Source organism: Schistocerca serialis, chromosome 10, assembly GCF_023864345.2.
Source record: "Schistocerca serialis cubense isolate TAMUIC-IGC-003099 chromosome 10, iqSchSeri2.2, whole genome shotgun sequence".
NCBI classification, from domain to species: domain Eukaryota; kingdom Metazoa; phylum Arthropoda; class Insecta; order Orthoptera; family Acrididae; genus Schistocerca; species Schistocerca serialis.
The window spans coordinates 138789666-138816677 of NC_064647.1; the positions used below are offsets into that span (position 1 = coordinate 138789666).

Genomic DNA, 27012 nt, shown 5'->3' on the forward strand with positions numbered 1-27012 from the left:
CGGTTTATTGGAAGAATTTTAGGAGAGAGTGGTTCACCTGTAAAGGAGACCGCATGCAGGACGCTGGTGCGACATATTCTTGAGTGCTGCTCGAGTGTTTAGGATCCGTAGCAGGTCGGATTGAAGGAAGACATCGAAGCAATTCTGAGGCGGGATGTTAGATTTGCAAGTAGGTATTACGGAGATGCTTCGGGAACTCAAATATGAACCCCTGGAGGCGACGTTTTCTTCGAGAAACCCTATTGATGAAATGTAGAGAACCTGCATTTGAAGATGACTGCCGAAGCATTCTGCTGCCGCCAACATACATTGTGCGTAAGAACCACGAAGATAAGAAACGAGAAATTAGGGTTCATAGGGAGACATTCATACAGTCGTTTCTCCCTCGATGTTTTTACGAGTGGAACAGGAAAGCAAATGACTATTAGTGGTGCAGGGTACGTTCTGCCACGCTTCGTACTGTGGCTTGCGGAGTATCTATGTTTATGTGGATGTATATGTTGATAGAAGGTTGCTCATTTCCTACAAGTTTCATCCTCCTTCGACGTAGTTGTAGGAACTCTTAAGGTTCGGTAGCAGCCGTTTCGGTCACTTCACCCTCCTAAACACCTGAAACCGCTTGCATCGTGGTAGTCTGGGACCATCCCTCTCGATCCTCAGCGATAGGTTTTTTCTTAAATCTTGACGTCGTGTCCTAGACACAAAGAACAAGAAACATTTGTTTATGTGGCCAATACCATCCGACTTTTTAATATCCAGTACTACCCAGCTGACAGTGAACATTAAAACATGGTGCAAACAAAAACTGGTTTGAGTGAGAACAGTTCCATTATTACAATACAATAAAACTGGTTCAGATGGCTCTGAGCACTACGGGACTTAACATGGGAGGTCATCAGTCCCCTAGAACTTAGAACTACTTAAACCTAATTAATCTAAGAACATCACACACATCCATGCCCGAGGCAGGATTCGAACCAGCGAACGTAGCGGTCGCGCGGTTCCAGACTGAAGCACGTAGACCCCCTCGGCCACAACGGCCGGCTACATAAGGTTACTTACATATTGAATACTAATATCTTTAACAGAATAAACCTGTAAGTAAAATTATAGCGTTCACCAACTTCGACGTTCAGAAACAAATGAATCTTAGCTATGATGGAAACTCAAGAGCTCAAGTTCTATCGAACAGTCAAGTTATTCCAGGCACTGTAATCGTCTGCTGTCCAGCAGTAAGCCCAAGAAACACAAAGTGTTCACTACTTCCCATCCGCGCACACTAACTGCCTTTCCCCTAAAAACAAATAAACATTCAACTTGATGAGAGATGAAATGGTTCGCTGAAGAGATTCAGTCCAAATTCGTGCCCCAAAACTGCCCAAACAGAGCTTAAATTCCACTTCCTCTTTGGCGGACCGCTAAACTCTAGTTTCCTTTGCTTCTGGCTTTCTGCTGCTCATGTGCTCTTTATAAATGTAAAGTAAGAATGGATGTGGAACAGTACAAACAAGCAAAAAAGTATGAAATTCATTGCAGAGGGTCTTTCCCACATGACAAGAAAGTCATAGAAATAATGAAAATTTTGAACTGACAGGCTCACAGAAACAGAGCCCCATTGCCCAGAGTAAAATTTTCTGGTAAATATTAAGTAACGGTTTCAGTAACGAATGTAGAAGCGTCTCCAAATCGCTGTTACTGTTTCCGTAGGGGCGTTAAGGATAATATTTTATTTATCGCGATAATTCTTAGTGCAAATGAACTGGGTGCAGAAAGAGAACCCGGTGATATCGTCAGACAAGGGTAGGGCATGTTTCATAATTCACAATAACAAAAAATTTTCTTATTCGGAAGAATAGTGAGGGGGGGGGGGGGGAGAGAGAGGGGAGAAGCGGTAGTGTGTCTTCTTGGCAAACGTAAAATTCTGGGTTTATATGCCAGCTCATAGACAGCAAAAATTTGAATTTGCATCGTCTTCTAACTTTCCTTAAACTGTGCTCTTTCTAATCTAATATCAGTTTCATGTGTAATCAAGCAATTATAATCAAAATAAATAAAAAAGCAACGAGTGCCAAGAAGTCAACACGCGGGAAGAATTGACCAAAATATTTTTTGAGCTTACGACATACGACAATAATATGCAACACGCAAGGGGTTTAAAAAGGCAAGGGGAGGAGGTGAGCAATCATCTCTCCGATGGTGTAATTTCTCGGCGAAGATTTGATGACTAGCTGCACAAAATGTGGTCTTAGGCAGGAGCGTTTAAAATTTAATTTCTGTTTTCATTTTCGTCGTTGTGTTAGATTACTGTCACTGCTCAGTTTATTAGAATAAAAATCCATTTGTGATCTCCATGATCAGGAAAAATAAAAACAAGCGACTTTCAGATATTATTGTTAAAAACATTTCACCTTACAGAATCGCCTGTACACTGCCTCACAGCAATTTTGTTTCTGTTGTTAATTTATCGCCTTAAAAAATAATGAAATTATGGTGTTTCTAGCATAGGCGATAGAATAATGAAATTTTACTCAGTGAACATCCAATAAAAATCTCATGAAGCGAAACCATCCTGTAGATGTGAATTGAGAGTTTGCCTTCTTTTTATCAGTTTGAACGTTTACCTTGAGCTAATTTAAGCAGTAACCTCGCGTGTCTGGAGCAAGTCAGCTTAAAGCACACACGCTCACGTGTGCTCGTTGCTAATTTGCCGTAGATGTACAGCCGTGAGTCTGCAAAGGTGCATTTCAGCCAGTGGTCTTGTGGAAAGTTTCTTTCGTTTCAACATCTCCCAGTCTGCTATGACCTCAGTGTCAGCTTTTTTTCTGTATTTTTGTATGTCGTCCACTCAGAAGCAGTCTCCTGATCTGAGATGTGTACAAGAAGTTTAACATATTGAAAACGAGAGCCTTTCAGTCGTTATGGATGTGTTTGTAACTTTATTTCTTTCTTACACAGTGCGGCATCGTGGATCAATTTTCACAGTACTAGTCACATGGCATTTCATTTAGTTATTTTACTGTATATTCTTGGGTAACAGAAGGGATACTGAATTTAATTGATGAAAGGAGAAAACATAAAAAATGCAGTAAATGAAGCAGGCAAAAAGGAATACAAACGTGTCAAAAATGAGATCGACAGGAAGTGCAAAATGGCTAAGCAGGGACGGCTAGAGAACAAATGTAAGGATGTAGAGGCGCATATCACTAGGGGTAAGATAGATACTGCCTACATGAAAATTAAAGACACCTCTGGAGAAACGAGAACCACTTGCATCGGTTTTAAGAGCTCAGATGGAAACCCAGTTCTAAGCAAAGAAGGGAAAGCAGATAGGTGGAATGAGTATATAGAGGGTCTATAGAAGAGCGATGTTCTTGAGGACAATATTATATAAATGGAAGAGAATGTAGACGAAGATGCAATGGGAGATATAATACTGCGTGAAGAGTTTGACAGAGCACTGAAAGACCTAAGTCGAAACAAGGCCCCAGGAGTAGACAATATTCCATTCGAACTACTGACGGCCTTGGGAGAGCCAGTCCTGACAAAACTCTACCATCTGGTGAGCAAGATGTATGAGACAGGCGAAATACCCTCAGACTTCAAGAAGAATATAATAATCCGAATCCCAAAGAAAGCAGGTGTTGACAGATGTGAACATTACCGAACTATCAGCTTAATAAGCCACGGCTGCAAAATACTATCGGGAATGCTTTACAGATGAATGGAAAAGCTGGTACAAGCCGACCTCGGGGAAGATCAGTTTGGATTCCGTAGAAATGTTAAAACACGTGAGGTAGTACTGACCATACGACTTATCTTAGAAAATAGATTTAAGAAAGGCAAACCTACGTCTCTAGCATTTGTAGACTTAGAGAAAGTTTTTGACAATGTTGACTAGAAAACTCTCTTTCAAATTCTGAAGGTGGCAGAGGTAAAATACAGGGAGCGAAAGGCTATTTACAATTTGTACAGAAACCAGATGGCAGTTATAAGAGTCGAGGGACATGAAAGGGAAGCAGTGGTTGGGAAGGGAGTGAGACAGGGTTATAGTCTATCCCAGAAGTTATTCAATGTGTATATTGAGCAAGCAGTAGAGGAAACAAAAGAAAAATTCGGAGTATGAATTAAAATCCATGAAGAAGAAATAAAAACTTTGAGGTTCGCCGATGACATTGTAATTCTGTCAGAGACACCAAAGGACCTGGAAGAGTAGCTGAACGGAATGGACAGTGTCTTGATACGAGGATATAAGATGAACATCAACAAAAGCAAAACGAGGATAATGGAATGTAGTCGAATTAAATCGGGTGATGCTGCGGGAATTAGATTAGGAAAGGAGACGCTTGAAGTAGTAAAGGAGTTTTGCTATTTGGGGAGCAAAATAACTGAGGATGGTCGAAGTAGAGAGGATGTAAAATGTAGACTGGCAATGGCAAGGAAAGCGTTTCTGAAGAAGAGAAATTTGTTAACATCGAGTATAGATTTAAGTGTCAGGAAGTCGTTTCTGAAAGTATTTGTATGGAGTGTAGCCATGCATGGAAGTGAAACGTGGACGATAAATAGTTTAGACAAGAAGAGAATAGAAGCTTTCGAAATGTGGTGTTACAAAAGAATGCTGAAGATTAGATGGGTAGATCACATAACTAATGAGGAGGTATTGAATAGAATTGGAGAGAAGAGAAATTTGTGGCACAACTTGACTAGAAGAAGGGATCGGTTGGTAGGGCATATTGTGAGGCATCAAGGGATCACCAGTTTAGTACTGGAGGGCAGCGTCGAGTGTAAAAATCGTAGAGGGAGACCAAGAAATGAATACACTAAACAGATTCAGAAGGATGTAGGTTGCAGTAGGTACTGGTAGATGAAGCAGCTTCCACAGCATAGAGTAGCATGGAGAGCTGCATCAAACCAGTCTCTGGACTGAAGACCACAACAACAACAACAACTACTGTATATCAAGTTTAATTGGTTTTAAGAATCCAAAAATTTCGAAACTTTTTTGCACATAATCGAACAACTTTTACATACTTCAGATTCTCGTCACAGATGTACAGCATCAGTACATTAAAAATACGATAGATTCACACACATTAATGCAGTTATTTAGATCGTCGTTACTAAAAACACTTACGTATGCAGTTTTAAATTTTATGGAAAAAATTAGTTAATGTGGACTAATAAAATTTCGAGAATACATTGTCTAGGTAACATATTTAAGTGATTAACATTCCAAGAACACCGGTCAATGTAAGCGTCAGATAAGCCATTGCAAATGTGAAACGGTAGTACATTAATAACCGGTGTTGAATCCAAGCATGTAAACGTGCATGCATTGTGCTGTACGGGAGCCGGATGTCAGTTTGTGGGAAGGAATTCCATGCGAATTGCATCTGGTCGGGCAGTACAGGCACGGATAACGCTGTTCGTGGATGGCTCTGGAGTTGTTGTCCGATGATGTCCCATATGTGCTCGATTGGAGGCAGGTCTGGTGATCGAGCAGGCCAAAGTAACAGGTCGACACTCGGCACAGCATGTTGGGATACAACAGCGGAATTCGGGCGAGCGCTATCCTGTTGGAAAACACCGCCTGTAGTGCTGTTCATGAAGGCAGTACAAGAGGTCGAATTACGAGATTGACGTACAGTTCTGTAGTCGTGTTGCGTGAGGAAACCACGAGATTTCTCTTTCTGTCACGCGAAATGGTTCCCAGACCCTCACGGCAGTGGGTAAGTCCAGTGTGTCTACCACGCAGACATATTGGGTGCAGGTAGTAAACTGGTCCCCTTCTAACCAACACGCAGCGATGACCGAGGCAGAACCAGCTTTCAACACAAGCACGACAGACCTCCACCCTGCCCTCCGACGAGCTCTCACTCGACACCACTGAAGTCGCAGATGGCTGTGGTTTGCGGTTAGTGGAATGCACGCTGTCCTTGAAGTAACTGATTTGACACAGTTCGTTGTCTCACTGGGATTCAATTTCAATTGAAACTGATTGGAATCGTCACTGTGGTGCCAAGTGGTGCTCAAATTGCCGCTGGAGATGCAGTACCAGAAAACGCTGGTCTTCCATTTCTGCAGTGCCAGGTGGGCGTCCGCAGCCCGCTGTCCTTGGGGTCATGCATTCTCTTGATCATCTCTGTCAACAATCATGCACAGTGGCTACATTCCTGCCAGCTCTTTGTGCAATATCGCAGAAGGAACATCCAGCTTCTCGCAGCCCTGGTACACGACCTCGCCCAAACTCAGTTGTAAGGTGGCTATAATTTCGCACCTTACAAGAACTCACCCACATACTTTGCCGTGATCTACAAACAATTAGGTATCATGTGATAGGTTGTACATCGTATATATGAATATATATAAAGGAGACTGACATTGTCACGTACGTGATCTACAAACAATTAGGAATCATGTGATAGGTTGTACATCGTATATATGAATATATATAAAGGAGACTGACATTGTCACGTACGTGATCTACAAACAATTAGGAATCATGTGATAGGTTGTACATCGTATATATGAATATGTAAAGGCGACTGACATTGTCACGTACGTGATCTACAAACAATTAGGTATCATGTGATAGGTTGTACATCGTATATATGAATATATATAATGGAGATTGACATTGTCACGTACGTGATCTACAAACAATTAGGAATCATGTGATAGGTTGTACATCGTATATATGAATATATATAAAGGAGACTGACATTGTCACGTATGTGATCTACAAACAATTAGGTATCATGTGATAGGTTGTACATCGTATATATGAATATATATAATGGAGATTGACATTGTCACGTACGTGATCTACAAACAATTAGGAATCGTGATAGGTTGTACATCGTATATATGAATATATAAAGGAGACTGACATTGTCACGTACGTGATCTACAAACAATTAGGTATCATGTGATAGGTTGTACATCGTATATATGAATATATATAAAGGAGACTGACATTGTCACGTACGTGATCTACAAACAATTAGGAATCATGTGATAGGTTGTACATCGTATGTATGAATATATATAAAGGAGACTGACATTGTCACGTATGTGATCTACAAACAATTAGGAATCATGTGATAGGTTGTACATCGTATATATGAATATCTATAAAGGAGACTGACATTGTCACGTACGTGATCTACAAACAATTCGGAATCGTGATAGGTTGTACATCGCATATATGAATATATAAAGGAGACTGACATTGTCACGTACGTGATCTACAAACAATTAGGAATCATGTGATAGGTTGTACATCGTATATATGAATATGTAAAGGAGACTGACATTGTCACGTACGTGATCTACAAACAATTAGGTATCATGTGATAGGTTGTACATCGTATATATGAATATATATAATGAAGACTGACATTGTCACGTACGTGATCTACAAACAATTAGGAATCATGTGATAGGTTGTACATCGCATATATGAATATATAAAGGAGACTGACATTGTCACGTACGTCTTGTAAATAAATGTTAACGCTTATTGCACGAAAGGTGACAGTGTCTTTATAATAAACACGGCGTAATGAATGATTGCCTATGCTAGTAGAGGTTGGAACGCCAGTGGAGATGAAACGGCAGGCAGAACTCAAGCTCTGGGCGAAAGGTCCGCACAGGTGTTGGTCCTGCTGAAACACAGGGAGTAGGGGAAGGACGTCTTAGCACCTAAGCACTGAAGCATAGTAGAGTCGCGACCGACCGTGTTGTAGCCGAACCGGAAGGATTATACTTCGGAAACTACGGTAATCTTGGACGCAGGTGAGAGGAACAAAGAAGCGACACCTCGAAAACCACGCAGGGTGGGTTATTTCCAAGGATTTCTACCCAGAATCGTACCATTGTAAGAGTATAGGTTTTTCCTTGCAAAGTGGACGACAAAAGACTAAAATATGGTTGGTCGGCGTTCGGAAGAATCTGTAGAGAGGGAGAATATTCCGTGGTTTCGGGAATATGATTCGTTTTTGGAATTACGAGGGTGGGGAGCCAAGCCTTGCTTGGACGCCAGCGCTGGAGAGACGTGGTCTTCCGTTGTGAGCATCCGTGTCTGACGGTCGCTCGATATCAGCTTTTTTGATATGGACGGACTTGCTGTCTTTGCTCTGAGGAGAGTTTATAGTTAGGCAGCGTTCAGTAATTGAGAGCACTTCCTCCGCCTATACTTACGTTGAGACGTTATCTGAACTCCGTCCTTGTAGTTGGGAGTTCGCGTTTCTCGTCTGTAGAACACCGAGAGGAGAAGGCAGTATTAGTGTGTCAGTCAGAGGACCGCCTTATGCCGTCCTAGTGTTTGAAAGAGTTTGTTTGTGGCTGGGGTTCTTCCATCGTCGCAGACAATTACTAGAACCATCACTTGGATGCACCGGACGCAGTACATACGGTGATATCGTAAATTGCTTCGGCTTATTAGTGCTATAAAAGCTAAACAGCTGTGATGACGTTAGTTTAATTCCACCGAGGTTCCACACCACCGTAGATCATCTCTGAAAGTAGTGTCTTCTTGTGCTTGGTATATATATGTCAGTCATTTCGTGTTATAGATATTAGATCGCACAGTCATAATAAGGGGCAGAGTTGGGCAACTGATTAGTAATTTTACTTAGGAAATGTTAATTTTGTAATCTAAATTTTTTTTATTTTGCAGTAAATATATAAGCAGGAACAACGTTTATCATTTAGCAGGATTAGTTGCCTTCATTATTCATTTATGTGCAGATTGTAATTTATAAAATTATGAGATCCGAAGATCTGCTTCAGGGGGTAGTCAGACAGGGCCAGATCTGCATTTTACCGTTTATTATTTTCCGCTGCCATATTGATTTTACACCAGCCTGGAGTAGCATCTTGGACGGTGAGTTGTTGATAATGGCGTCTTTGCCGCCTTAACGGCATCCCTGGTTAATATCAACTCGGCACGTCCAGTCTGAGGTAACTAGCGCTCACGACCGTTCAGCGAGCACTTAAAACGAAGCCGGCCGGGGTGGCCGAGCGGTTCTAGGCACCACAGTCTGCAACCGCGCGACCACTACGGTCGCAGGTTCGAATCCTGCCTCGGGCATGGCTATGTGTGATGTCCGTAGGTTAGTTAGGTTTAAGTAGTTCTAAGTTCTAGGGGACTGATGACCTCAGATGTTAAGTCCCATAGTGCTCAGAGGCATTTGAACGATTCCGCGTTCCGAGACTGTTAATGCCCGTAGTGCGGCCATAGTCACGTGCGAAACCTTTCCACATGCGTCACCTGAGTGCAAATAATAGCTTCACAAACGCACTACCCTTTTATACCTTGTGCAAGCGATACTACTGCCATCTGTGTATGTCCATATCCTTATACAACGGCTTTTGTCACCTAATTGCATAAAACGTAAGCTTTCCTTTTGTTGTCTTCTGTTTTCACACCAGGCTGGTCAACGACGGACTAGGTGGAAACCTACGACCCACTCAGTGATTCTGCGTAGGTACCGAATTTTCCCGGGTTACCGGAAAGATTTTTTGCTTAGGTATGATTGCGGTTGTGTGTTCCGCCACACAATTTTTTTACAGTCACACGAATTGCTGATAAAGTTGATGTATCAAAATTTGCCCATGCTATATTTAACGAAATGTGCAGCAGTCTCTGCCTCATATGAAGATAGTAAGTCTTCTCCAAGGAACAGATACCATTGGTGACCGTGCAGCTTTTACTAGAATAGTTGATAATTAATCCAAACCCTCAGCTGCCGATAGGTGTTGTTGAACTACCTCAATGGGGACAGCTGAAAATGTGTGCCCCGACCGGAACTCGAATCCAGGATCTCCTGCTTACATGGAAGACGCTCTATCGATCTGAACCACGGAGTGCACAGATGAATAGCGTCACTGCAGAGACTTATACCTTGCACGCTTCCCGTGAGACCCGCATTCCCAACTGCCCACAACTTACATTCGTAATATTTGCCCATCCACACATTACTCGCGCCAACGATTCCGGTAATAGTTCGGCCAACCTGTGCGCATTCCCACAGATGAAGGTCAATGACCGAATAGCCTTTAACTATACAGGGTGAGTCATCTAACGTTACCGCTGGATGTATTTCGTAAACCACATCAAATACTGACGAATCGATTCCACAGACCGAACGTGAGGAGGGAAGCTAGTGTAATTGGTTAATACAATCCATAAATAAATGCACGAAAGTATGTTTTTTAACACAAACCTGCGTTTTTTAAAATGGAACCCCGTTAGTTTTGTTAGCACATCTGAACATATAAACAAATGCGTAATCAGTGCCGTTTGTTGCATTGTAAAATGTTAATTACATCCGGAGATATTGTAACCTAAAGTTGACGCTTGAGTACCGCCCCTCCGCTGTTCGATCGTGTGTATCGGAGAGCACCGAATTACGTAGGGATCCAAAGGGAACGGTGATGGACCTTAGGTACAGAAGAGACTGGAACAGCACATTACGTCCACATGCTAACACCTTTTTATTGGTCTTTTTCACTGACGCACATGTACATTACCATGAGGGGTTTCAATTACGGAGTGGAATAGAGTGTGTCCCGACATGTCAGGCCAATAGATGTTCAATGTGGTGGCCATCATTTGCTGCACAGAATTGCAATCTCTGGCGTAATGAATGTCGTACACGCCGCAGTACATTTGGTGTAATGTCGCCGCAGGCTGCCACAATACGTTGTTTCATATCCTCTGGGATTGTAGGCACATCACGGTACACATTCTCCTTTAACGTACCCCACAGAAAGAAGTCCAGAGGTGTAAGATCAGGAGAACGGGCTGGCCAGTTTATGCGTCCTCCGCGTCCTATGAAACGCCCGTCGAACGTGTACCTCACCCCTCATGGTAATGTACATGTGCGTCAGTGAAAAAGACCAATAAAAAGGTGTTAGCATGTGGACGTAATGTGCTGTTCCAGTCTCTTCTGTACCTAAGGTCCATCACCGTTCCATTTGGATCCCTACGTAATTCGGTGCTCTCCGATACACACGATCGAACAGCGGAGGAGTGGTACTCAAGCGTCAACTTTAGGTTACAATATCTCCGGATCTAATTAACATTTTACAATGCAACAAACGGCACTGATTACGCATTTGTTTATATGTTCAGATGTGCTAACAAAACTAACGGGGTTCAATTTTAAAAAAACGCAGGTTTGTGCTAAAAAACATACTTCCGTGCATTTTTGTATGGTTTGTATTAACCAATTCCACTAGCCCCTCTCCTCACGTTCGGTCTGTGGAATCGGTTCGTCAGTATTTGATGTGGTTTAAGAAATATATCCAGCGGTAATGTTAGGTGACTCACCCTGAATATGAAGATAGTAACTGTTCTCAAAAGAACAGATACCATTGATGACCGTGCAGTTTCCATAGAATAAATGACACACCTGTCGGCAGCTGAGGGTTTGGATTATTATTTATTCTAGAGAAGCTGCGCGGTCATCAGTGGTATCTGTTCCTTTGAGAGCAGTTACTATCTTCATATATGTAGTTAAAGGCTACCCGGCCATTGACCTTCATCTGTGCGAATGCGCACAGGTTGCCCGAACTACACTCCTGGAAATTGAAATAAGAACACCGTGAATTCATTGTCCCAGGAAGGGGAAACTTTATTGACACATTCCTGGGGTCAGATACATCACATGATCACACTGACAGAACCACAGGCACATAGACACAGGCAACAGAGCATGCACAATGTCGGCACTAGTACAGTGTATATCCACCTTTCGCAGCAATGCAGGCTGCTATTCTCCCATGGAGACGATCGTAGAGATGTTGGATGTAGTCATGTGGAACGGCTTGCCATGCCATTTCCACCTGGCGCCTCAGTTGGACCAGCGTTTGTGCTGGACGCGCAGACCGCGTGAGACGACGCTTCATCCAGTCCCAAACATGCTCAATGGGGGACAGATCCGGAGATCTTGCTGGCCAGGTTAGTTGACTTACACCTTCTAGAGCACGTTGGGTGGCACGGGATACATGCGGACGTGCATTGTCCTGTTGGAACAGCAAGTTCCCTTGCCAGGTCTAGGAATGGTAGAACGATGGGTTCGATGACGGTTTGGATGTACCGTGCACTATTCAGTGTCCCCTCGACGATCACCAGTGGTGTACGGCCAGTGGAGGAGATCGCTCCCCACACCATGATGCCGGGTGTTGGCCCTGTGTTCCTCGGTCGTATGCAGTCCTGATTGTGGTGCTCACCTGCACGGCGCCAAACACGCATACGACCATCATTGGCACCAAGGCAGAAGCGACTCTCATCGCTGAAGACGACACGTCTCCATTCACGCCTGTCGCGACACCACTGGAGGCGGGCTGCACGATGTTGGGGCGTGAGCGGAAGACGGCCTAACGGTGTGCGGGACCGTAGCCCAGCTTCATGGAGACGGTTGCGAATGGTCCTCGCCAATACCCCAGGAGCAACAGTGTCCCTAATTTGCTGGGAAGTGGCGGTGCGGTCCCCTACGGCACTGCGTAGGATCCTACGGTCTTGGCGTGCATCCGTGCGTCGCTGCGGTCCGGTCCCAGGTCGACGGGCACGTGCACCTTCCGCCGACCACTGGCGACAACATCGATGTACTGTGGAGACCTCACGCCCCACGTGTTGAGCAATTCGGCGGTACGTCCACCCGGCCTCCCGCATGCCCACTATACGCCCTCGCTCAAAGTCCGTCAACTGCACGTATGGTTCAGGTCCACGCTGTCGCGGCATGCTACCAGTGTTAAAGACTGCGATGGAGCTCCGTATGCCACGGCAAACTGGCTGACACTGACGGCGGCGGTGCACAAATGCTGCGCAGCTAGCGCCATTCGACGGCCAACACCGCGGTTCCTGGTGTGTCCGCTGTGCCGTGCGTGTGATCATTGCTTGTACAGACCTCTCGCAGTGTCCGGAGCAAGTATGGTGCGTCTGACACACCGGTGTCAATGTGTTCTTTTTTCCATTTCCAGGAGTCTATTATGGGAATCGTCGCCTTATTTGGCGCGAGTAATGAGTGGAAAGGCAAATGTCTATTAGTAACATTAGGAATGTAGGTTGTGGACAGTTGGGAATGTGGGTCTCACGGGGAGCGTACAAGGGACAAGTCCCTGCAGTCGCGCTATTCATCTGTGTCCTCGGTGGCTCAGATGGATAGAGCGTCTGCCATGTAAGCAGGAGAGCCCGGGTTCGAGTCCCGGTCGGGGCACACATTTTCAGCATGTCCCCATTGAGGTGTATCAACACCACCTGCGGCAACTGAGGATTTGGATAAGTTACCATTTAGTCTCTGCTTCCTTAGCACTTTCCGAATACTGTTTCCACATTTCGATGGTTTCTTTTGTGTCCTAAACCATTTATTCGACTTAAAATCACCAGAACGCGATCTAGCATCCGTTAAAACTTTGCCCGTATTTCCTCTACGTCCATCACACTGGAACTAAATCATGTCCATTTATTTTGCAAGTGGGATGTTAACAACTGCTTATCTTCTCTGTCCAGTAAAAACCAGCCTGTGTATGTGTGTCGGTTGTCATTCATATCCATCAACCTGTGTAGTCTGCAGGCTTGCAAGAAAAGTAATGTTTCGCCTTGTAGTGTGCCTCCGCATAATTATACAGGTTACAGTTGAGAGAAAACCAGTTTACCTTCTTTTTTAACTTAATTTCATTTTTTTATCTAGTACAGCTAAAAAAACTGGTAGTATCAGTCAAGTGCCTGAGAATAAGGCATTAAAAAATATTCGCTGCTTGTGACAGAAACTAAGAACACGTTTCAAGTACAAGTGTACACCGGATAACAGCAAATGCTGACGTGCAAATTACAATATGACTTCACAATGCCGCGAATGTACTAACTCCATAGAGGAATTTTTGGATATAAATTAAGAAAAAATAGAAAAAATATTTTAAAAATAAAAAAATAAAGAAAAACAAAAAACACAAAAAAATAAAGTTGTTATATTAACATAAGTATGTTGTTAAATTAACCTAATTATTTCATGTATTAGAAAATTCGACTCGTTCCACATCATTACGAAATATCGTATTCATGATCCATCGAACTACACTCCTGGAAATGGAAAAAAGAACACATTGACACCGGTGTGTCAGACCCACCATACTTGCTCCGGACACTGCGAGATGGCTGTACAAGCAATGATCACACGCACGACACAGCGGACACACCAGGAACCGCGGTGGTGGCCGTCGAATGGCGCTAGCTGCGCAGCATTTGTGCACCGCCGCCGTCAGTGTCAGCCAGTTTGCCGTGGCATACGGAGCTCCATCGCAGTCTTTAACACTGGTAGCATGCCGCGACAGCGTGGACGTGAACCGTATGTGCAGTTGACGGACTTTGAGCGAGGGCGTATAGTGGGCATGCGGGAGGCCGGGTGGACGTACCGCCGAATTGCTCAACACGTGGGGCGTGAGGTCTCCACAGTACATCGATGTTGTCGCCAGTGGTCGGCGGAAGGTGCACGTGCCCGTCGACCTGGGACCGGACCGCAGTGACGCACGGATGCACGCCAAGACCGTAGGATCCTACGCAGTGCCGTAGGGGACCGCACCGCCACTTCCCAGCAAATTAGGGACACTGTTGCTCCTGGGGTATCGGCGAGGACCATTCGCAACCGTCTCCATGAAGCTGGGCTACGGTCCCGCACACCGTTAGGCCGTCTTCCGCTCACGCCCCAACATCGTGCAGCCCGCCTCCAGTGGTGTCGCGCAGGCGTGAATGGAGGGACGAATGGAGACGTGTCGTCTTCAGCGATGAGAGTCGCTTCTGCCTTGGTGCCAATGATGGTCGTATGCGTGTTTGGCGCCGTGCAGGTGAGCGCCACAATCAGGACTGCATACGACCGAGGCACACAGGGCCAACACCCGGCATCATGGTGTGGGGAGCGATCTCCTACTCTGGCCGTACACCACTGGTGATCGTCGAGGGGACACTGAATAGTGCACGGTACATCCAAACTGTCATCGAACCCATCGTTCTACCATTCCTAGACCGGCAAGGGAACTTGCTGTTCCAACAGGACAATGCACGTCCGCATGTATCCCGTGCCACCCAACGTGCTCTAGAAGGTGTAAGTCAACTACCCTGGCCAGCAAGATCTCCGGATCTGTCCCCCATTGAGCATGTTTGGGACTGGATGAAGCGTCGTCTCACGCGGTCTGCACGTCCAGCACGAACGCTGGTCCAACTGAGGCGCCAGGTGGAAATGGCATGGCAAGCCGTTCCACAGGACTACATCCAGCATCTCTACGATCGTCTCCATGGGAGAATAGCAGCCTGCATTGCTGCGAAAGGTGGATATACACTGTACTAGTGCCGACATTGTGCATGCTCTGTTGCCTGTGTCTATGTGCCTGTGGTTCTGTCAGTGTGATCATGTGATGTATCTGACCCCCAGGAATGTGTCAATAAATTCACGGTCAATGAATTCACGGTGTTCTTATTTCAATTTCCAGGATTGTAGTATTAATCTAATCTAATCTAATCTACTGTTTACGTTTTGCCTTTGTTCCAGGTTGTCAGTCCTCACCGGAGTTGCTGGAGAGTTTTCATCAGGTGAGCACATATTTCCAACAACTTTTATTGATTATTTATCAAGTAATCGTGATGCTAGTAATTCAGGGGGATACCACCTAGAGTTAGAAATAGCAAAGGATGAGATTTTATTTGAATGTTTCAGAAGCAAGCTAAATGCACAGAATAAAATATATACATGATTACATGACAATCTTAGTTATATGTACACAGATTATAAAAAAATAATTAACAAGACAAAGGAAATGACGAAATCTACATTCAGACACCATTTGTCGAAAACTGAGCCACGTCTAGGGCGCTGTCTTGCACCGAGCATGAGAACGGGCAGAGAGGCCACTGGCGCATACGGCTAATTGTTTGTTCTCGGCTACACACGCACTTGCTGTCCTTTATTAGGCACCCAGAAGCGTCTTTAAAAAGTAACTAGTTATTCACATGTTATTGCTCAAGCTCTAATTCGTTTGATGAATGATAAATGTTTTTCTTGTTACTTGATGCTGAAAATTTAAGACGGAAGGAGATTTTAGAAATGCTGAGGTGGGGGGAGAGGAATAGAAAAACAGATTACAGCTGTCCACACACAGAATGGGAGAGTGGTAATACAGACTATATCGACTAAAACTAGCACCGCTTTTAATTCGTGAAAGGTTCAAGATAATGGAAACGAGGTTTTCGGAAAAGGGGTCGGTAATTTTATATCAACTGAAGACAGTTTGTATTTAAAATGGAACGATGTTATTGTTTTAATGGCAGTGGAAAGCTCTTGCAACTTTCCGCAAAAATGTCCCAGGAATATGAAGTTAACAGGGAACGCAGTCGGTATCGGTTACTGCGGTTGACCAGCGCCATGGGGCTGAGGGGGAGGGGGGAACCTCTCCTGCCAGACTGTCTGTGATCAGCATTCGGCGACCAGTATAGCACACTGGATTCTACGAGTCAAAATGGCTCTGAGCACTATGGGACTTAACATCTACGGTCATCAGTCCCCTAGAACTGAGAACTACTTAAACCTAACTAACCTAAGGACATCACACAACACCCAGTCATCACGAGGCAGAGAAAATCCCTGATCCCGCCGGGAATCGGAACCCGGGCGCGGGAAGCAAGAACGCTACCGCACGACCACGAGCTGCGGACTCTACGAGTCAAAAATCCATCGATCCGTCACATAATGCACAAAGTATTCCGAATGAAGCAAACACAGAACTAATTTGTTATTAATAGTTTGTCACCGAAAGAGTTAAAGCACCATTGTGCCTTCTTAAGTGCTACAGTTTATTTAAATTGTTGATATTAAATTACATCTGTATTGAGTGTGAGGTCTACTTTTCACTCTATGTGAACACTTAGTTTCAGTATCTTCATTCATATTCCAAACACAAGAAACGTTACAGCAAATGTTAAACACGATTAAATTATTGCACATTGATCCGCAGTCTCGGTATATTTTTCGTTCGTTAGGCGCTGTAGAATTTGCAGTTGATGTTCATTAATTTAGAATTTATAGTTATCAAGTAACATTCAAATGACGTCTATGCACCATGTCCCAACAGACCTGACAAATAAGTCCGCCAACCCGTATGCCGGACAACCTTATGAACATTAACATGAGCTGTATCAATTACGAACACGAGGTTTATAATACTCGTGGGAGATCTACGTACGTATTCGCCACCCAGCTACTGAGAATCCATATCATTCCACTAATGAATGTCAACTTATTCTCTCGATATCGATCTGTGACTTACGGCTGCTCATTTCTGTACGAAATGTTTAGGAAGATGTCGGAATTACCCTCTGTATAGTAGCGTCATCGGCGAAATGCGTCGAGCTCTTTCGACGTTATCCGCTAGGTAATTTATATACATTGCAAACTGGTCCTGTTACGTACTCCATGGAGTAAGTTTGCGTCCGAATATTTCTATCCGTCAAGGATGACAAGCTGCGTTGTATAGAGCCTCCTCAATCCATTCATGAAGCCTTTGTGATATTGTCCTTCCCTTTACCACATCCCATCCAAGTCCGTCCGCATACACCTCCATGGTGTTCACCTAGGCCGCAGATTCATCTGGACCTTTCGCATGACCCTAAGGACTCCGCTGACCTGACACTTACTCTCGTTTCTTGACGTGTTCCGGGGCTCTGAAGTAGTTCACACCGACGGCTCGATGGTTGATGGTAATGTTGGCTTCGCCTACGTCCACAGAAGCCATTTTGAACAGCATTCCTTGCCCGATGGCTGAAGTGTATTCACTGCCGAGCTGGTGGCCATCTCTCATGCCCCGGGGAATCGTTTCTTCTGTGTGCTGACTCCTTGAGCAGCCTACAAGCTATCGTCAGTGCTTCTCACGCCATCCTGTACTTCCCAGCCCATTTAGTCGATGGTTTCAAGCGTTAGTTGAGCAATAGGAGGTCGTGCGTTGTCTTGCTGGAGAATCACACCTCTCCTCTGAGGTCCACCAGGTCTCGCTCTCATGTTTTGTTTCAAAGCAAATCGGAGTAGTAATGGCTGCTCATTCTACGCTGCTGTTCGAGATAATCCAAAAAACTGGACCTTCAGAATCCCAAAACACCGTCAACCTGAATGTTCCTGCCGATGCTTAGGTTTTGAATTTTTTCTTGACAGGTGAGTTGGTGTGCTTCCACTCCGTGCTTTGTCTTTTAGATTCTGGCTCATAATAGTGAACCCAAGTTTCATCACAGATTAAAATTTTGTTGAGGAAGTCCTCACTTTCTCTTCCATAACGTTCCTTTAACTCCGTGCACACTCTCAACTTCGTTTCCGTGTGTAGCCGCGTCAACTCCTCTGGGACCCAACTTCCACATGTTTTGCGGTACTTCAGCTTGTTGCGAATAATGTTATGAGATGTACCAGTACTAACTTGAACCTTATCAACTATCATTTTCACAGTCACAAGGTGGTCGGCACGAATAATGCCATGAATTCAAGTGAGGGCGTTGAAACTGCAACTGGTTGGCCAGAGCGGTGTTCATCAGTCACTGAGTCGCGATCATTTTTTAACTGCTCTACCCATTTGTAAAAATTTGCACGATGCATACAAGCTTCACCATCAACTTTAGACATTCTACACTATATATTCAATGGTTTCTCTTCACCAAGTAAAAAACGAATAACACAACGTTTTTGAAGTAATGTGGACGTTTCAAGCTGACTCGCTACATCCAAATGTATTTTTGAGGTTGTAAACAAAACGACGTTGATACATCAGCTGATCAGGGCTCATCCCAGTGATGCCAACTTAAGGCCATAAAAGTACCAAACTTGCACGACCAACAGTTTTTTCCCCAGTCAATTTGTCTCTTTAATTATTGAATGACCCTCGTAGATGTAAGCGTAGGCTTCCGCGGCCGTTGTCTTCCTCAATAAGTGGTCGCGAGCACACAAAGCAATGGCACGCCGCAGCCGGCTTCTGGACAGCATGGAAACAGTGTGACGTCACAGCCATCACCTGTTCGCTATTCGTCCGTCTCCTCCAATGGGGTGGATTAATATAAAGACCAATAGAAAACAGCTATTTCAGCCAATGACAGATAATAAAGGAAACACCAATAAAGCATACCTTTCACCCCTCCTCCTCCTCCTCCTCCCTTTACAGCCAATCAAGTAACGACACGGTTTTCTCGTGCAGCTATTTAAGGAATCAAGTGTGTTCATTTAGCAGTTAACGTAAGGCCCTGATGAAGGCTAGCTGCAACGCTGGCCGAAACGTTGGCGCATTTTAAATTATGACGATGCGGTCTGATACCCTGAAGAATTTTATTGAGGACCCTCGTAGATCATCGTCCAGTGCTGACTTAGACTGGGAACGCCGTATAGTCAACTTTTAGAAGTGAACAGACAGTTGTTGTAAATTGCATATGCTTATGTACTGTGAAGTTTATCTACGATTATTTGCATTTAGCCATTTGGGGACATTTTTGTATTATATTACAAGCAGTGATGCGGACTCGTATTTCAACAAGTCACAAAATTAAGTAAACATTTTTAACTCATTGGTGTGACTTTGTTACTAATTTGTTGTAGTGTTGTAGAATCTTCGTTCTGTTACCTGATTCTGGGGCGTAGCTGTGTAATAGTGGGAGGGAGAAACTGCCTTAGGGGTGTACTGCACCAGAAGCCGTTTCACGAACTCAGCAACTCGGCCTCCACAGCAGTAGCGACGAGGACTTTACAAAACAGGCGACAAGAGTTCACAAAAATTTGAGTATGTTGATTGGTTAACAACACGAACCTCTGAATACCAATCCATTCTGTGAAAACCGCACATCGATAATACACTACTGGCCATTAAAATTGCTACACCAAGAAGAAATTCCGATGATAAACGGGTATTCATTGGACAAATATATTATACTACAACTGACATGTGATTACATTTTCATGCAACTTGGGTGATAGATCCTGAGAAATCAGTACCCAGAAGAACCACCTCTGGCCGTAATAACGGCCCTGATACGCCTGGGCATTGAGTCAAACAGCGTGTACAGGTACAACTGCACATGCAGCTTCAGCACGATACCATAGTTCATCAAGAGTAGTAACTGGCGTATTGTGACAAGCCAGTTGCTCAGCCACCATTGTCCAGACGTTTTCAATTACAGGACCTGCGCCATGCGGTGGTGCACTATCCTGTTGAAATGTAGGGTTTCGCAGGGATCGAATGAAGGGTAGAGCCACGGGTCGTAACACATCTGAAGTGTAACGTCCGCTGTTTAAAGTGCCGTCAATGTGAACAAGAGGTGACCGAGATGTGTAACCAATGGCACCCCATACCATCACGCCGGGTAATACGCCAGTATGGCGATGACGAATGCGCGCTTCCACTGTGCGTTCACCGCGATGTCGCCAAACACGAATGCGACCATCATGATGCTGTAAACAGAACCTGAATTCATGCGAAAAAATGACGTTTTGCCATTCGTGCACCCAGGTTCGTGGTCGAGTACTCCACCGCAGGCGCTCCTGTCTGTGATGCTGCATCAAGGATAACCACAGTCGTGGTCTCCGAGCTGATAGTCCGTGCTGCTGCAAACGTCGTCGAACTGTTAGTGCAGATGGTTGTTGTCTTTCAAACGCCCCCATCTGTTGACTCAGGGATCGAGACGTGGCTGCACGATCCGTTACAGCCATGCGGATAAGATGCCTTTCATCTAGACTGCTAGTGATACGAGGCCGTTGGGATCAAGCACGGCGTTGCGTATTACCCTCCTGAACCCACCGATTCCATATTCTGCTAACAGTCATTGGATCTCGACCAACGCGAGCAGCAATGTCGCGATACGATAAACCGCAATCGCGATAGGCCACAATCCGACCTTTATCAAAGTCGGAAACGTGATGTTACGCATTTCTCCTCCTTACACGAGGCATCACAACAACGTTTCACCAGGCAACGCCGGTCAAGTGCTGTTTGTGTATGAGAAATGGGTTGGAAACTTTCCTCGTGTCAGCAAGTTGTAGGTGTCACCACCGGCGCCAACATTGTTTGAATGCTCTGAAAAGCTAATTGTTTGCATATTACAGCATCTTCTTCCTGTCGGTTATATTACGCGTCTGTAGCACGTCATCTTCGTGGTGTAGCAATTTTAATGGCCAGTAGTGTACTTCCGATTTCCGCATTATTTGCGGTGCAAGTTTTAGGTGATTCTGTCTGTATAAGGAATTGGGGTGGACCGAAAATTGACCCTTGTGGAACTTCCTTTGTAAATTTTTTTTTCCGGTCACTAAAATTATCTGGATTTCCGATGTTGTCTGAATTACTCTTCCTGCTCTTTGTAAGCGGATGGAACTGGAATAATCCCTAATGCAAGCAGAATGGGAAGCACCTTATGCCATTCATCTCACAGTGGTTATCAGATTGCAGATGTAGATTTGTCACCCGGCAACAACAAGGGCGACAGACGTACAGGGAGAGAGGGAGAGAGAGAATCGACGCAACGCTGGCCGGCTTTAGCGGACGCGTGCCTGGCATGCATGCCGGCGCGCCGTGACAGTCAACAGCAGCAGCTAACGCGGCGTTCACGGCGCTGTGATTTGCGGAGCACATATTTGCGTGTTTGCCCGGCCGCGCCGCGTCTCGCCTGCGACCGCCGCCTAACGGTGTCGTCCCCCAGCGCCGGCTAACTGTGCGTGCGGCCGGCATCTCAGACTCCAGCAGCCACCAGCTACCCGCCGGCCTACGGAGCACCGCCACGTTGCTGACACTCCGAAACTTTACACACGAAACGGCTGCTTCCCTGCACTGGCATCCGTGCTACCGAGTGAGTGTAGCTCCACTGAGCACTCCACAGTATTCATCAACCAGCACGTGTACTGACTATCACATAGAAAAAAGTGACACTGCAACCTTGAATCTTGGTGTTAGTCCTTCTGTCTACATCTTCACCATAGTATAAAGTCACGACACACACTGCTGTGAAAATTGTTACCGTCTGACAGTAGGAGCGACACTAGCACCCCTAGCGGCGACAAAACTAACCGTAGGATTAATGTTTCTTTTTAATTATTTTCCTCGTTAATTAACCTGATAATTATACATTTTTGCGTTCCAACCTTTGGTAAATTCTGAAAAAACATGAATGATTGTGAAATAAATAATGACGATGAGGTCCCATACTCCGAGGGGCGTAGGGGACGATGCGGGAGACCCGCACCGCCGTATTAGGCAAGGTCCTAGCGGAGATGGTTTGCCATTGCCTTCCTCCGAGTGAAATAAATAGACACATCAAAAAAAGTCCTACATCACCTCGGTTCCGAGAATTCCGGAACCTGTACAGAAAATTGGAATACAGATCAACATAAGCATCAAAATGGTTCAAATGGCTCTGAGCACTATGCGACTTAACTTCTGAGGTCATCAGTCGCCTAGAACTTAGAACTAATTAAACCTAACTAACCTAAGGACATCACACACATCCATGCCCAAGGCAGGATTCGAACCTGTGACCGTAGCGGTCACTCGACTCCAGACTGTAGCGCCTAGAACCGCACGGCCACTCCGGCCGGCAACATAAGCATCATTTCCGCTATTTTTATTGCTCATGAAAACCACACATTGCATGATGTACCACCGTACAGCGAGACCTTCAGAGGTGGTGGTCCACACATTGGTACCTCTAATACCCAGTAGCGCGTACTCTTGCATTATTGCATGCCTCTATTCGTCGTGGCATACTATCCAAAAGTTCATGAAGGCACTGTTGGCCCACATTGTCCCACTTCTCAACGGCGATTCGGCGTAGATCCCTCAGAATGGTTGGTGGGTCACGTCGTCCATAAACAGCCCTTTTCAGTCTATCCCACACATGTTCATAGGGCTCATGTCCGGAGAACATTCTGGCCACTATAATCGAGCGATGTCGTTATCCTGAAGGAAGACATTCACAAGATGTGCACGATGGGGGCGCCAATTGTCGTCCATGAACACAAATGCCTCACCAATATGCTGCAGACATGGTTCCACTATCGGTCGGAGGATGGCATTCACGTATCGTAAAGCAGTTACGGCACCTTCCATGACAATCAGCCCCACATAATTCTACCCCAAAACAGCAGGGAACCTCCACCTTGCTGCAGTCGCTGGACAGTGTGTCTAAGGCGTTCAGCCTGACCGGGTTGCGTTCGCATACGTTTCCGACGTTTGCCTGGTTCACGGCATATGCCACACTCATCGCTGAAGAGAACGTGATGCCAATCCTGAGCGGTCCACTCGAAATGTTGTTGCGCCCATCAGTACCGCGCTGTATGGTGTCGTGGTTGCATAGATGGACCTCGCCATATAAGTTAGGAGTGGAGTTTCGCATTATGCAACCTCCTGCACACAGTTTGAGTCGTAACACGACTTCCTGTGGCTGCTCGAAAAGCATTATTTAACATGGTGGCATTGCTTTCAGGGTTCCTCCGAGCCATAATCCGTAGGAAGCGGCCATCCACTGCAGTAGTAGCTCTTGGGTGGCCCGAGCGAGGCATGTCATCTACAGTTCCTGTCTCTCTGCGTCTCCTCCATCTCCGAACAACATCGCTTTGGTTCACTCCGAGACGCCTGGACACTTCCCTTCTTGACAGCCCTTTCTGGCACCAAGTAACAATGTGGACGCGATCGAACCGCGGTATTGACCGTCTAGGCATGGTTGAAGTACAGACAACACGAGCCGTGTACCTCCTTCCTGGCGGAATGAGTGGAAGTGATCGGCTGTCGGACCCCCTCGATCTAATAGGAGCTACTTATGCAAGGTTGTTTACATCTTTGGGCTGATTTACTGACATCTCTGAACAGTCAAAGGGACTGTGTCTGTGATACAATCTCCACAGTCAACGTCTATCTTCAGGAGTTCTGGGAACCAGTGTGATGCAATACTTTTTTGATGCGTATATAAAAACATCCTTTTTATATAAATGTAGGCTTTCCCGCTGGATACTGCTGATGAAATCATGTCGGGCTTCGATCAGGGTAGCTGCGTCGAAAATTCGCGACGTTTCGATGAGTGTCATTCCCATCATCTTCTGACTAAGTCACTTCGCCAGAAGATGATGAAAATGACACTCATCGAAACGTCGCGGATTTTCGACGCAGCTACCCGGTTGGAAGCCCGAGAAGATTTCATCAAAAACATTTTTTCTATTTGATTCAGTGAAGTAAACTACAACTTAATCGTCAAGAAAGTTTTTCGAATAAAAGTACAATTGCAGCTTAATCCGTTGAAAGCAAGCCAATACGAACACCTATTTCATGCCTGACAACCATGCACTGAGGTGAGAAAAGTCATGGGACGTAAACCTTTATCGGTTCAGACCTCAACTTTCTCGGCATATTGCAGCAGCTCGTCGTGGGACGGACTCAACAAGTCGGAGGTTCGCTGCAGCAATGCTGAACCACGCTCCTTCTATAGCCGTCCGCAATTGCGGAAGTGTTGCCGGTGCAGGATTTTATGCACGTAATGACCTTTCGATTATATCCGATAGATGTTCGATCTGAGTCATGTCGGGCGATCTGGGTGGCCAAATTATTCGCTCTAACTGTGCAGAATGTTCTTCAAAGCAGTCACGAACAACTGCGGAACACCATGAAAATTCCATCGTTGATAAGGAGGCATTGTATGTTTTAGCTGGTGCCGCTCTTTATGGCACTACGCACCATCCTCTATTGTAAAAACCACGTTGCAAATCAAAACAAACGATATTGTTGGCGCTCATCCGATACCGTATTCTGAAGTGTAGCTTTATGTCCACTTCGAGCGCTGCTGTCGCATTGTACAAGGGTAGTCCAGAAAGCAAGTTCCGATCGGCCGCTAAATGGCGACCACAGTGAAAATCAGAAACATTTTATTTGCAAGAGTTTGCTACACTTTCCAGGTACTTCTCTGCATAGCCACCGCTCCGACTTAGACATTTGTCGGAGCGTTATACCAAATTTCCAACAACATCGTCATAGAAGGGAGCCGCATGTTCCTTCCTGTTCTGTATGCAGGTCTGTAGCGCGTAGCCTGCGCCCAAGTGTTGTCTTCGTATCCAGCGTTTGATGTGAACAGAGATGATACTCAGGACGAGCCAATTAGGGCTGTGTTGTGGGCGATCGAACACTTCCCATCGAAAAGGCTGCAGGAGCGTCTTCACTGCCCCTGCAGAGTGCGGCTGAGAATTGCCATGAAGAAGGAAGTGCGTGGCAGTTGTGTTAGGCGGGCTGCATTCATTAAGGCGAAGTCCCTCAGCTGGCCCTCCTACTTGGCGGGAGACATCGTTGTTGTAGGCACCTTCACTCGCTCACAGTGCGCTCACAACTGAAAAGAGCGTCTTGATGCGAACGACGGTCGTACTAGAGACACTGCCCAACACATCTGTGCAAAGCTTCGTAGGACTTTCACTGTGGTGTCCATTTCGTGACCGATCGGAACTTACATTCTGGACAACACCCGTATAACAAAAATGAGTAGGAGTGTCGTGACTGTGCTTGTTAGACTGCGCCTTCACACTTAATGCGAAACATTTTTCCCGACGATCCACAATTTAGCGGAGACACATGTTGTACGTTGTCACTTCTTAAAGTAAGTAACACATGTCGTCCCACGCTGACACAATTGCGTAACAAGAGTGGCACATTGTCGGAAGAATGTTCCACGCTCCATGACAACTGTGTTCTGCTGTGACAAGGATAACAGGTGCGTCGCATTCAGCAACTTAAGTGATATGGGACAGTTCGATTCTCGTGGGGAAAAGCGTCTAAACTGCACACAGATTCGCCGTGAAATTCTGGCGGTGTGTGGATCAAATGCAATTTGCATCCAGCTGTACTGAAATGGTGCCAACAATTTGACCAAGGTCGCAGATACGTTTGTGATGCTGATGGGCAAGGAAGGCCATCGATGTCATCGCAGACACTAGTGTCCAGGCAATGGGCGAGCTGCAAGAACGTCTCGGGGAGAGGTTTACTCAGATTATGACAGCATTTTAAATTTTTACATTCGGCCAACTATTATGTAAACGATTAAAACTCAAATTTTTATTGTCATGAAAGCAGTTAGAGAGACAACGTACAACTGGGTTAGCCACTTCTTAATATACACTGAAGTGGCAAAGAAACTGCTATAGGCATTTGTATACAAATGCATATATGTAAACAGGCAGAATATGGTGCTGCGGTCGGCAACGCCTATGTAAGACAAATGTCTGGTGCAGTTGTTAGATCTGTTACTGCTGCTACTATTGCACGTTATCAACAATTTAGTGGAGTTAAAGTCGGCGCACAAGCGATGGGACACAGCATCTGCGGGGAAGCGAGGAAGTGAGGTTTTTCCCGTACGACCATTTCACGAGTGCATCGTGAATATCAGGAATCTGGTAAAACATCAAACCTTCGACATCGCTGCTGTCGGAGAAAGATCCTGCAAGAACGGGACCAACGACGACTGAAGACGGAAGTGCAGCCCTTCCGCAAATTGCTGCAGATTTCAATGCCGGGCCGTCATCAAGTGTCAGCGTGCGAACTATTCAACGAAACATCATCGATATGGGCTTTTGGAGCCCAAGGCCCACTCATGTACCCTTGATGACTGCACGACACAAACCTTTAGCCTCGCCTGGGCCTGTCAATACCGACATTGGACTGTTGATGACTGGAAACACGTTCCCTCGTCGGACGATTTTCGTTTCAAATTGTATCGAGCGGATGGACGTGTACAGTTATGGAGACAACCTCACGAATCCATGGACGCTGCATGTGAGCAGGGGACTGTTCAAGGTGGTGACGGCTCTGTAATGGTGTGGGTCGTGTGCAGTTTGAGCGATACGGGACCCCTGATACGTCTAGATACATCTCTGACAGGTGACACGTACGTAAGCATCCTGTCCCATCACCTGCATCCATTCGTGTGCATTGTGCATTCCGACGGACTTGCGCAGTTCCAGCAGGACAATGCGACTCCCC

The 27012-nt window shown here is 45.4% G+C and overlaps 1 protein-coding gene and 1 non-coding gene across 3 annotated transcripts in view; both read left to right on the forward strand.

Moving 5' to 3' along the window:
• The window catches only part of LOC126424991 (uncharacterized), a 435043-nt gene that overhangs the window by 179743 nt on the left and 228288 nt on the right, over nt 1-27012 (forward strand). For both annotated transcript variants that reach the window (XM_050087888.1, XM_050087889.1), the window contains one exon: nt 15549-15589. The gene's annotated coding sequence lies outside the window, so the exon portion shown is untranslated. The remainder of the gene's footprint in view (nt 1-15548; nt 15590-27012) is intronic.
• On the forward strand, nt 13150-13223 carry Trnat-ugu (transfer RNA threonine (anticodon UGU)). The gene has a single exon. It is a non-coding gene; the product is annotated as a tRNA-Thr (tRNA).